Source organism: Mustela putorius, unplaced genomic scaffold (assembly GCF_011764305.1).
Source record: "Mustela putorius furo isolate JIRA1106 unplaced genomic scaffold, ASM1176430v1.1 tig00003869_pilon_pilon_pilon, whole genome shotgun sequence".
NCBI lineage: Eukaryota > Metazoa > Chordata > Mammalia > Carnivora > Mustelidae > Mustela > Mustela putorius.
Genome location: NW_025422021.1, coordinates 12,613,174 through 12,624,720, shown reverse-complemented (window position 1 = coordinate 12,624,720; position 11,547 = coordinate 12,613,174).

Below are 11,547 nucleotides of genomic sequence, written 5' to 3'. Positions count from 1 at the left end.
CAGAGCCATAAAATAGCACTGAAGTTCAACCAGATACCCCACTATCCTCCCACCAGTATTATGGAAAATAAAGCAGATGCCCTATTAAAAAATCTTACAAATACTATAGCCACCCCCAACCACAATCTGATTGCAAGCATGAGTTAACCTAAGAAACTACCAAAATTCCTCCAAGGCAGAGAAAGATAGGCTACAGGCTACTATGCCACTTTGGGAAGCCATGAACTCTTCCAGTTCTGTAAGCAAAGTATCATCTCGCAATTAGCCATATCATGGCTCAGCATCTCCGGGCCCCTGACTCCTGGGGCTTCCACATTGAGCTTCGGCACATGGTATTTCTGCCCCCAATTCTGCTTCCACCAACCCTGCACTTGCTTCACCAGGAGCAGCAGCCACAGTACCGACAAGAGTGACAGACGGCATGACAGTCAGCCATGAGGGTCGGACACCTGGATCTATCAGGACGCAAGGTGATCCCTCAGAACCAATGACTGTGGTGACCGAAGCCTGAGGGCCACACTCTTGATTCTCCCCAAAGCTGCTGTAGCACAAGGAAACAAAGTTTCTATCATTCATAAACACCGAAGTTAAAAAATTATATACATCCTGACTATCTATCTAGACAGGAAACAGAAAGTCATCGTCAGATGATTCCTTTAAAGAAACTTCAAGAAAAAGACTGCTGTCAGAGGAGTGGGCAAGATTAGGAAAGGTAAAGCGCCCAGAGGCCAGCAAGCTTGGGGAGCCGTTAGCACCCTAGGCTGGGACCAGATGGCAATGAGAGAGAGCCTCAGTGCTGTGGGCTGGGGAGCAAAGACGCTGACACCTCTCTCCCTGCTTTCTCATGCCTCCGCCCCCATTGGCTGAACTCAGTTGTCGGTGGGAACCACAGAAGATGTAGGTGGTAGGGGTCAGTCCTTCACTAGATAGAGCAGAGACCTGGTGGGAAGAAAACAGAGGAGCCCGCATCAGGTTGGCGTTCCTGCGTTCCCACCTGCAGCCTGGCACAGAATGGCACACAGCAAATGTTTGTGGGAGAAACAAATGAACCCACTTCCGAGAGCATTGGTAAGATGCGAGCTCTTAGCAGTTAACCTGCCCTCTGTTGAGGAAGCAAGATGAACGTGAGAAAGCACTTGGTCTCTGGCTCTGAGCTTGGCATTGCTGTTGTGTGTGCTGGGGGCGCAGCTTCTCTCAACACAGCAGCCGAGAGGCGTTGTGGCCGCACTCAAGTTAGAGAAGCCGTCTGTGGTACCAGCCTCCCAGACCCAGGGATAAAGCACATCAGGGGAGGAGGACGGAGGCCTGAGGCTGGAGAAGTGTCTAGAAACAGAGAAGAACTGAGGAAAAGGAGCTGAATTGCCGGAGCACTCATGAAACAGAATCGTGAAAGCTCTAAGCTCTGGTGCTTGTGACTAATTTTTGAAGCAATTCTTTACCCAAGAGGCTGGGCTGTTTTTTTAACGTAATGAATGATGAAAATATTTGTATGGCCAAAGATAACTTGAACAACAAAGGCTTGGGTTCCTGACTGCATCATTTGATCACTTAAAAATATTTATAGAGGGCCCACCAGGTGCCAGGAATGGCTATGGCACGGAGGACGGAAGGGTAGAGAATACAGATACGGTTCCTTCTTTCACGGGACAATCTAGGAAGAGAAAGAAAACACAAAACAAAGTGCCGAGTGTTAAGTTGCTGGGTTACTTGAACACCAGCAATTTATTTTCCCCAGTTCTGGAGGCTGGAAGTCCAGTCAGCAGGGTTAATTTCTTCTACAGCCTGTCTTCTTAGCTGGTCTTCTCACTGTGCCATCACACAGTCACTCCTCTGTGCATCTGTCTGTGTCCTAATCCCTTCTTTTAAGAATGGCAGTCATCTTGGATTGGGGCTCCCCCTGAAGGCTTCATTTTACCTTAATCACCTCTTTTCACCATTGATGAAATTTTTATATTAGTTTCATTTTTTTTCAACAAAAGGGACACAACAAAGTTTCCAGGGTATTGTAATTTGAAGAATGTTAACATCCTCTATCTTCTGCAATAAATATTGATTCTATGCACTCTATTTCTGGAGCTTTTAGGGATGTGTACGCAGAATGCATCAATGGAAAAGTTACCTAATTATCTCCCTAAAAGCCCTGTCTCCCAATACAGTAACCTCCTGGGATACAGGGGCTAGGACTCGAACATGAATTTTGGGAAACATAAGTCTGCCCATCATACAAGGTAATTTCACACAGTGACGAAGAACAAAAGTGATGAGGAAACAAAGTGATCATATGGTGACCTCCAGGGCTCTTCCAACTCGACGGTCTTTGACACCTCATGGACAGGTGACTTGGGCTGGGATCTGACGGACAGGAGCTGCTCAGGGCAGGATCTTAGGTGGTCACAGACCAGGCAGTGGGGGCCGGAAACACAAAGGCTCTAAGACAGGAATAGACTGGAAGTTTCGAGTTGCAGCAAGAAGGCCAATATGATGAAGCAAGAGAAACAAAGTGGAGAGTGTGGGTGATCACATTCTAAAGTTTAGGAAGGGGCAGATCACGTAGGGCCTGTGTCCCACGGTGAGGAGAGCAAGTGTCAGGGTAAGAGTGATGGGAAACCCTTCAGGGATCAAAGCGGGGGGGCAGCAGCACAATCTCGTCTGTCGTCCTCTTTGATGAGACAGAAACCATGGCCATCCGAACCATGAAGGAGAAAACCACTCCAATTTCGTGTGGGTCAGTGGTGACTTCAGGGCTGTGCTGGGCACTCCATAACCAGGTGGAGTGATGAGCACGTGGAAGAAATAAAGAACGAAGGGCTACTGAGGCTTCAATCCACAGGCAATACACTAAGTCTGGGCAGAGAACGAGAGGTGGAAGCTTTTGCTGCAAAGATGCTAAGACCCGGGACAGGAAGAGCCTCCACGTTTCCTCTGAGGAAAGCAGCTTGAAAAATATGACCGATGGGCCGCCATCAGCCAGGGGAGAGCCTTCGGGAGAGGGCAGACTTCCTGACTGAATGGCGTTCTTTGTTGTTGTTACTTACTGTTCGAACCTTTCTTTGTGTGGTTCCAAGGCCGCTCAGGGCCGGCATATTGATGGATGACTGACATTTCCAAAACACCCCTCTGGGGGAGGCGTGCATCCAGCAACCATCCTTGCTGTTGGTAGGTTTTACCGCTTCTGAGTGAGCCTGCCTGGTTTTGCAGAAGCTGCAAATCAGGGTTTTATTCATGGGTTTATTTATTTGGGTAAGCCACGGCCAGGCCTTCACCAGCACGCCTCCACCACCTGTCATCCGTAACAGGGATTGTGGCTCGGGAGAGTGAGTGACTTACTTTCTGTCACCCAACTAACAAGTGGTTGAGTTGAGATTTGACCCAGACCTGACTGATTTCAAAACTTAGACCTACCTTTCCAGTACCTTATGCTTCTTCCAATATTTACATTTGTTTCTGAAGACAGCTGCTTTGAGTCCTACTGCATTTCAACTGGCCTTGGCTTTTTCCATATCTACCTGCTTTCATTCTCCTGATAGATCTCAGACTTCCACCCCTGTAGTCTTTATCTCTAGTCCCCATCTTGTTGAGATTAGATTTCAGGGCTCTCAACTACACCAGCAGCCCTTCTTTGGAAAGATCCTCAATAAATCTTCTATGCCAATGACTGAACTCAATTGTCAAAGTTCACTGTCTTGTTCCAGTTCACAAAGCACACACCTCCTTCTCCAACCTCACCCAAGGAGCTTGCACGTGCCAAGGTATAAGCCAGAACACAGGTTTAAAAGGCATCAGTGCAAGCAGTTCAATAATGCAGTGCATTGCAGACTAGAAGGAGAGAAGATATGTAGGTTGTGAAACTAGTTCTTCAGTGGTTTGGATTTTAAGAATGGGCTGGAAATCTCATAGGAAAATATTCCTAGGGGGTGAGTGAGGGATGGGGTACTACAGATGAGGAATGTCTAGGAAATAAAACAGCAGTCACCAGCCCTCCTTTTGGGGAGTCATAGCAGTAAGTTAGATTCATCAGGATTAAACTCTCGGTTCCTATTAATTTTGTTCAACCAGGACGCTAGTAACTACCCAGTCAGCCAGCCAGAAAACAATGTATAGGATGCTAGGCCAGTTGGAGCCATATCACCAAAGATGAGCTCAAAAGGGTCCCTAGAGTCTTTAAAAATAGTGTTCTCTCTCTCTCTGTTGAAGACACTAGACTATTCATAGAACAGAACTCTGACATACTATATACCCACTACCATTTCTTGGTTATTCACTTGTAAGTCATTTCTGAGGAGGTACAAAACAGTGTATACCATGTTAGCTGCAAACACACAGAACCACAGCACTAATGAATTCAATAAAATGCACATCGAAATTAAGTCAGTGTGTGCACTGAGCACAATTCTCCATGAGCCAAGTGTGGGGCATTGTGAGAGATACAAATAAGCCAGAGGCAAAGCTGTGAAGAGAAGGGGCTCTCCATCCAGTTAGAGAGGCTGATCACAAGCAGTGATTATCTTAATAAATCAAGGGGCACTGAAAGAAATGATACTTATTCTGTTATGCAGATCAAAGTCTATGACAAAGGCAAAAGGTTTTTGACAATGATAATTACTCTAAAGACATGACATTATCATTATCATCTTATCAATTCTATTGTTAGGATAGTAATCACAGAAAAGTTCAGAGGAAGGAGAAGTTGTTACAGAATCAGATGAGAAAGACTTCAAGGTGAAAGCCAAGAATGAATTTGGATGAGTCAAGTGGGAAGAGGAAGGACATTGGCGACAGAGGGCATGGTGAGAACCAGGGAACACGGCCATTAGCATTGACTCTGCCTCTTTGTAGCCTGACCACTGATGCCCTTCAGTCTATCCTCATCCCTCTCCACACCTCTTGACCAGGTCCCGAGTCTGTGGTCTCAGACGAGCTGTGCTATGTTACATCTCCAGCACAGTGGCCCCACTGCCTCAAAGGCCTTTTACCTCTTTTCTGTAGAGGTAACTCTCATATGGCCTTCAAGATTAACCCAGGATTCCTCCTCCCAGAAAGCCTTAGTTGCTTGGAATGTGGTGCTCTTCCTAGAGAAGAAAAGGGCAACCATTGAACTCCATCAGAGTACTTATCACACTCCCCCTCGCTGGACTGTAAGCAACCTGGGGGCAAAGAACTTGCTTTTTCTATCTGGATCCTTAGCCAACACATTTGCTACATAGTTAGCACTCGATAAATGCTTGTAGAATGGATGTCTGTATTTACAGAAATAAGAGTTTCAGGAAGATAAAGAAGTTTTGGAAGGAAAAAATGAGTTAACGTCTACATTTTGAATTTGAGTTCATGAGCTCGTTCATTTGGAAATACCTACCCAAAATTGGCAAGATGGACTGTAACTAGGTACCATCATTACTTCCATTATTTCAGATCAAGAGCTGGGTGCACGAAGAGAAGTAGAACCTTGCCTTGGGCTCAGATTCTGTAGGCAGCAATACAGATAACTTGGTCAGAGCTCTGAGGCATTTCTTCATTGCCTGCTAAGGCAGAACCTTGGGACATCCCTCCACTAGAGGGGTAGAGGAAAAAGCTAAGTCAGCAAAGAACTCTGAGATAACAAAGATAGGAAGAAATAGAGTGTGTTAATGAGAATTCTCAGCCTCCCTCTGCCTCTTTCTCTCTTCCTTCCCTTCTCTTCCTGGACTGTTCAGTTCCAAAGCTCTCAGATGGGACAAAGCAGAGCGGATGTTTCTGCCAGGTGAGGGACATGTGGTGGCCCAGAGTGGAGTGCTGAAGGCCACATGGGCTTATGCAAGTCTGCAGAGGAGGGTAGTACAGCCCGGAGAATCAGCGTGGGGTGCAGAGGGGGCCCAACATCAGTTATCAAGCCTAGCCGGGATGACGAGGTCATGCCTGTGTGGGAGGCCCCTGGATGGGAAGTCAGAGAATGGAAAGTCAGGGTGGCTGCAGTAGGAGAACGGCTGTATGCAGGGGAATGGAACAACAACTGCAGCCAACTTCTTACTGGTAGGAAAGGGAATTTTATATATGGAGCAGAAGAATATGGAATAAGTATAGTATTGGATTAAAATTATTATAAGCATCCATGTAAAGTCATGGCTTTTGATATGTAGGTAGATATCAATGTAAGTGCAGAGGTAAACATATCTCTGGGTGTATGTGAGTGTATCTCAATACATTCCCAGCTGTCCGCCCGTGACTCCCTGGCCAGCGCAGCGAGGACCCCAGGTTTTGGTTTTTAATCCATCCTAAGTCCTAAGTCCATTTTCCACTAAAAGGTACCAGCCTCCTGAGGAAGTGGCTGAATCTTGGGCTGGGCAGGATAGCACAGGCTGAAAGGGAGGATTTTTTGGAGCCAGGAAACAAGAAAGTGCGCAAAGAATGTTGGGGAAATGGTTTAAGGATGCAAAACCAAGTTGTAGGGCCTCTCACTGGCCAAATCTGAGGCACTTTGTGCACCAAAATGAATCATAGTAATTGATTATAATGCACTGAATAACAAGGGAAACGGAATTCATGTAAATTAACAAATGAATAAACTGAAAGTTTAAACTTTAAACTGAAAGGAACGAGGTATTTGCTTAGTTTCATGGTACCTCCCCCACAAAATATTTATTAACTACAAAGGTGAAAGTAGTCATTTCACAGCCAAGAAGCCTGGCAGACAGCATCCTAATCAAGTAAATGTCATCAGTAATGGGACAAATGAAATCCCGAGTCACTTGATTGGATGCAGTAAGAAAGTGGCATCGCTTCTGTGATACTCCTGCCAAAGATGCATTTATCAGATCTATGCAAATTGAGGGGCATTCTACAAATAATTAATTGGTAATCTTCAAATGTGTCAATGGCATGAAAGTCAACCAAAGACTGAAAACTTCCAGAGCGAAGGGGACACTAAAGAGACATGACAACTGAATGCAAAGCAGGGTTCTGAATTGGATCCTGTTGCTATGGAGAATGTAATTAGGACAATTGGTGGAACTGAGGAGTAGATTGCGGTAATCAATCAATGTTAATTTCCTGCCGTTGATGGTTGTATTGTGGTTTTGTTGAAGAATGTCCTTGCTTGTAGTAAATACACGCTAAATACTAAGATGTAAAAAAAAGAAAAAAATTCTGTGTCCTGAACTTGCAATTTGCCTGTAACTTTGAGATAATTTTTTAAATCAATATCTTTGTTTTCAAAACCCTAATAATATCTCAAGAAATCTTCAAATATTTAGATACAATAAGGACTCTTTTAAAAAATGAGAATGCCATCTTTAAGTTCCAAGAGCAATAAAGTAATAATACTAAATGCCTCCCTCAGCCTATTAAAGGGAAGTTTAGTGAAAGAAGAAAATGCGTTAGTTAAAACTTCTCAAGAATTCAAAATTGTTTCAGGTACCTGGGTGGCTCATTCAGTGAAGTGGCTGCCTTCAGCTCAGGTCCTGGGATCGAGTCCTGCATCAGGCTCCCTTGCTCAGCAGGGAGTCTGCTTTCCTCTCTACCCTTGTCCCTGCTCGTGATCTCTCTTGCTCTCTCTCTCTCTCTCTCTCTCACTCTCACTCTCAAATAAATAAGCTTTTAAAAATCTTTAAAAAAAAATTCTAAATTGTTTGGTGAGTAGTCATGTTAGTTTTTGCAAGCTTTTGAATTATAGTAGTTGTATTCATCAATGCTTCACAAGTATAATAATCATCTTTAATAATGCCTTGTTATGCCAAAATAAATTAAAATGGTAACAGTAATAATAAACAGTGTTCATTGAACATTTATTCCGCATACTCCGCTATGAAGCATGTGATATTTTTACTTTCAGTTTGCATATCAGAAAACCAAAGTGAAAAAGGGTTGGGGAATATCCCCCAGGACACCTGGGTGGCTCAGTCAGTTAAGCGTCTGTCTTCTGCTCAGGATCCTGGGATCGAGTCCCACATTGCTTGGCGGGGAGCCTGCTTCTCCCTCTGCCTCTGCCCCTCTCCCCACTTGTGTACTCTCTCTCTCTCTCTGACAAATAAATAAAAATCTTAAAAAAAATAATTTCCCTCAAATAAGCATACTAATGTATAACCAACTTTTGAACCCACATTTTTCACACTCCAAAGCCTAATTATTAATTCCTACTCTCTGCTGCCTCCCAGAGAGGCCATAGGGAAGGGGATTTTAGGGAGGATGCCAGAAGCCTGGACTTGGCTCTAGAGCCTCCCACTCCTTCACTGTTGACTCCCAATCCAACCCATCACTGAGTCCTGCTGGTTCCATTTTAAAGCTCTACCCCTTTCTCTCTGTGTTAGTTAAGGCCTTGCCATTTTTCCCCTGGTTCCTGGCAGCAGGCCCCCTCTCTTTCTGATTCTTAGCTCAGTCTTTTTAAGAGTCTCCGTGCTGTTGTCAGAGCGATTAGTCTACAATGCACACTTGAATATCACAATGTCCTTAAAACTCTATATGGAAAAAGACTCCTATATGGCTCTAATTACCTTTGGGTTAAAGTCAAAACATGGCGCCCGAATCTTTCGCTGTCTAGGCTCTGTATCACTTCAGCCTTACTAACTCTAAGGTCCCATGCCAAGGTCCCCCATGCTGTGTGCTCAAGGAATTCTTGTGGGATTTATAATTCCCCGAATGCACCAACACACACTAACGGACAATATAATATGTGCCCCCCAGCAGGTGTGACCAATTCTCACCTGTGTTTTCCGGCATCTCCCCTTTCCCAGTCGGGATGAGCTCTTCGGAATTCCCATCACATCTCTGTACAGACCTCTTTTATATAATCTATCACAGTATTATGTGTCCTTCCTTCATTGTACTGGGCTCCCTGTAAGAGGGATTCAAATTTATTTGTCGTTGGACACCTCATTATGCCTGGATCGGAGAGGATGCTGCGTGAAAACCCCACTGAATGAGTGAGTGAGTGAGTGAGTAATCACCAATGAATTACCAATTGTATAAAATGCTCCGGAGATGCGAAAAGACAGAAAGAGGAATTTTCTGGAGAACCATTTCCGGTTGGGGGAGAAGCTGACTAATGGGTGAAATAACTTGAAGACAGAAGGGGAAGTGTTTCTAAGCACGTACATGGAACTGGTTGGCTGAACCTAAGTTCTGAGTAAACGGGCTTCAAACCTTGTGTGCCCTCAGTCCCAGAGGTATGCGACAGCTTTAACCAATACATCAGTTTCTACGTCCAAATAGATAATGCAGGCACATCATACGAAATTCCAAATGTGTAAAACTCCCTCTGGTCTCCATGTCCATCTCCAGCCCCTCAGCCCCGGGTACAGAAGGCACCACAATAAATAATCACTTGGAGAGCTTTCGTTTTCTTTCTGAGGTTCTATCTTCATACCCTGGCAGTGTTATAGGAAATAACTATAAATTGATGATTTATAACATGGATATATAACCAAAGTGGAAAAGGCAAATAAATCCCACAGGTGACATTTTATTTACATGTGCAAGGCTGTCAAACTCCTATTTTGCTCTGGAGACTAAAGCAGACCTAACCTGGATATTCCGATGTGCATATTAACTGAAATCTCTAAGACTGGCCCTAGATGAGCTTAGAAAAATGGAAGTAAATGTACATGACTATTAACATAGGTGATCAAATGAAGAGATAACATCATTTGGTTGTAAAATATTCTTCTTGTGCTTTTTTTTTTCAAAGTTAAAGCCATCAATCATTGCTGTAGGATGACTTGATTATTAATTAGTTGTCCATTAGTCTTCATTTCCTATGGCTTATGAGGGAAAAGCAAACGTATGCTAATTTGTCTGAGGCAATTCAGTCTATTTAATTTCATCTTTATTCTCTATTAACGCCTGGAGATTTTAAATTAATATATATGGAACTGGGACACGCACGGTGACAATTCACTTAAGCACATTGAATGCAAGTCTAGTGTGTGTTTACAAAGTCACTTATGACCCTTTGGACTTCAATTTAAAAAGCAGGTTATTCTTTATGAAGCGGAAAGTGGTAAAAAGGCTTATTTTGTGCAGCTTTAAAAACCACAATATAATTAATATGAATCGAGCATAAGAGTTACCTCAGATGCTACAGATCAGGCTGACTGTTGACAATCCCGGTATCCCTGTGTGCCTCTCTGCTCCTGTTACAGCGTAAAACACTCATTAGCGCTTCTAAATGAGAAGGATTTTTTTCCCCAACCTGAGGGTTTAGGCAAAGTTACTTTTTTTTTTTTTTTAATGTATGCATTAAGGCAAGGCTTTAGAAATGTATTTTTCAGCTTTGGGAAGATATGGAAATTAGGCACACTAATCACTGTAGCAACCAGAGACTAAAAATAAAAAAGCAATTTAGTCAGAATGAGATTGCTTCTATGCTGCTCCCTGAGGGTGATGGGTAGGAGTGGTGTCATGTCTCATAAATACTGTCCATGGTTCTCAGGGGCCTGACATGGCCACGGAGACGGTATCTGTAGTCTGTCAGCTCAGACAAGGCCTGGAGTCGGCTTCGTCCAGGACTCAGAAATGGGATGGCCCCGGCAAGGTATGTCAGGGTGCTTAGATGTGGTGAGTTACGGGCAGGCCTCTCTGTCTGACCTCCTGAGCCCTAGAACCCGGCAGTGCGGCCCAGCCCTCCTGCTCACTCTGTCACTGGGGACACAGGCCAGCTGCCCCAAGCCCACGGGCTGTCCCTTTACATCCCTCTTGCTGGGGAAATAGTGAAAATTCTCTTAGACATGCTCAGCAAAGTTTGCAAAACATAGCTCATCTTAGACTCTAGCTTTCTCAAATGTATTCTTAGCATAAGACCCCTCTTTGATTTTATCTTTGGTCCCAAGACTCTTATCTCATCTCTTTCTACCTTTTGAACCAACAAATCTACAAGCAAGTTCTCTTAAGTGGTCCTTGGGGATTCTTTTGATTCCTTCTCAGTTTCCTGTTTGTCAAGGCCATTTTTAATAAGAGTGTCAGAGATTCTCAAGTGCATTTGGGCCATTTCCCATTTTAGAGTTCCTGCCCAGAAGGTCACACTTATCTTCATCCTCAATGTTTTGAACTCTGCTTCCTGAGAACTGAAGATAGAGGTCTGCCCATAAGCAACCTTGCCTGTCTTGTCAATGGAAAGGAACTAGCTAATGAGGTCACTTTTTCAGTAAGGAATCCAGTGAAATGAAAACAAGTATTTATTGAACAGTTCCTTGCTCCAGGCACTTTGTTATAAAGAGGAGGCTGAGGAATGTGGGAGGCAGACCATTAAACTAATAATTTCAATACAATGGAATAAACGAATCGAAAGAGGTATGTGCAATGAATAATGGTAGACAAAGGTGAGAGTGTAGTGTCTGGAGAAAATGATACTATCTGGACTTTGGAGAGAACGCAAAGTCAGCTAGGTTGACTTTGACTCTACATAAAGGTAGAAGGAACCTGCATTGTGCAAAGCCTGGAGGTACAAACTAACAAGGCTGGCTGACATCATTTCACTGATCAGTTTTTCCTTTTAAAAAATTAAAGTTAGTGTGACTGTTACTCTCTCTTAAGTGTTATTTGTCTTATTTTGTTTTTAAAGCAAGGTATGCTTGGTTCAGA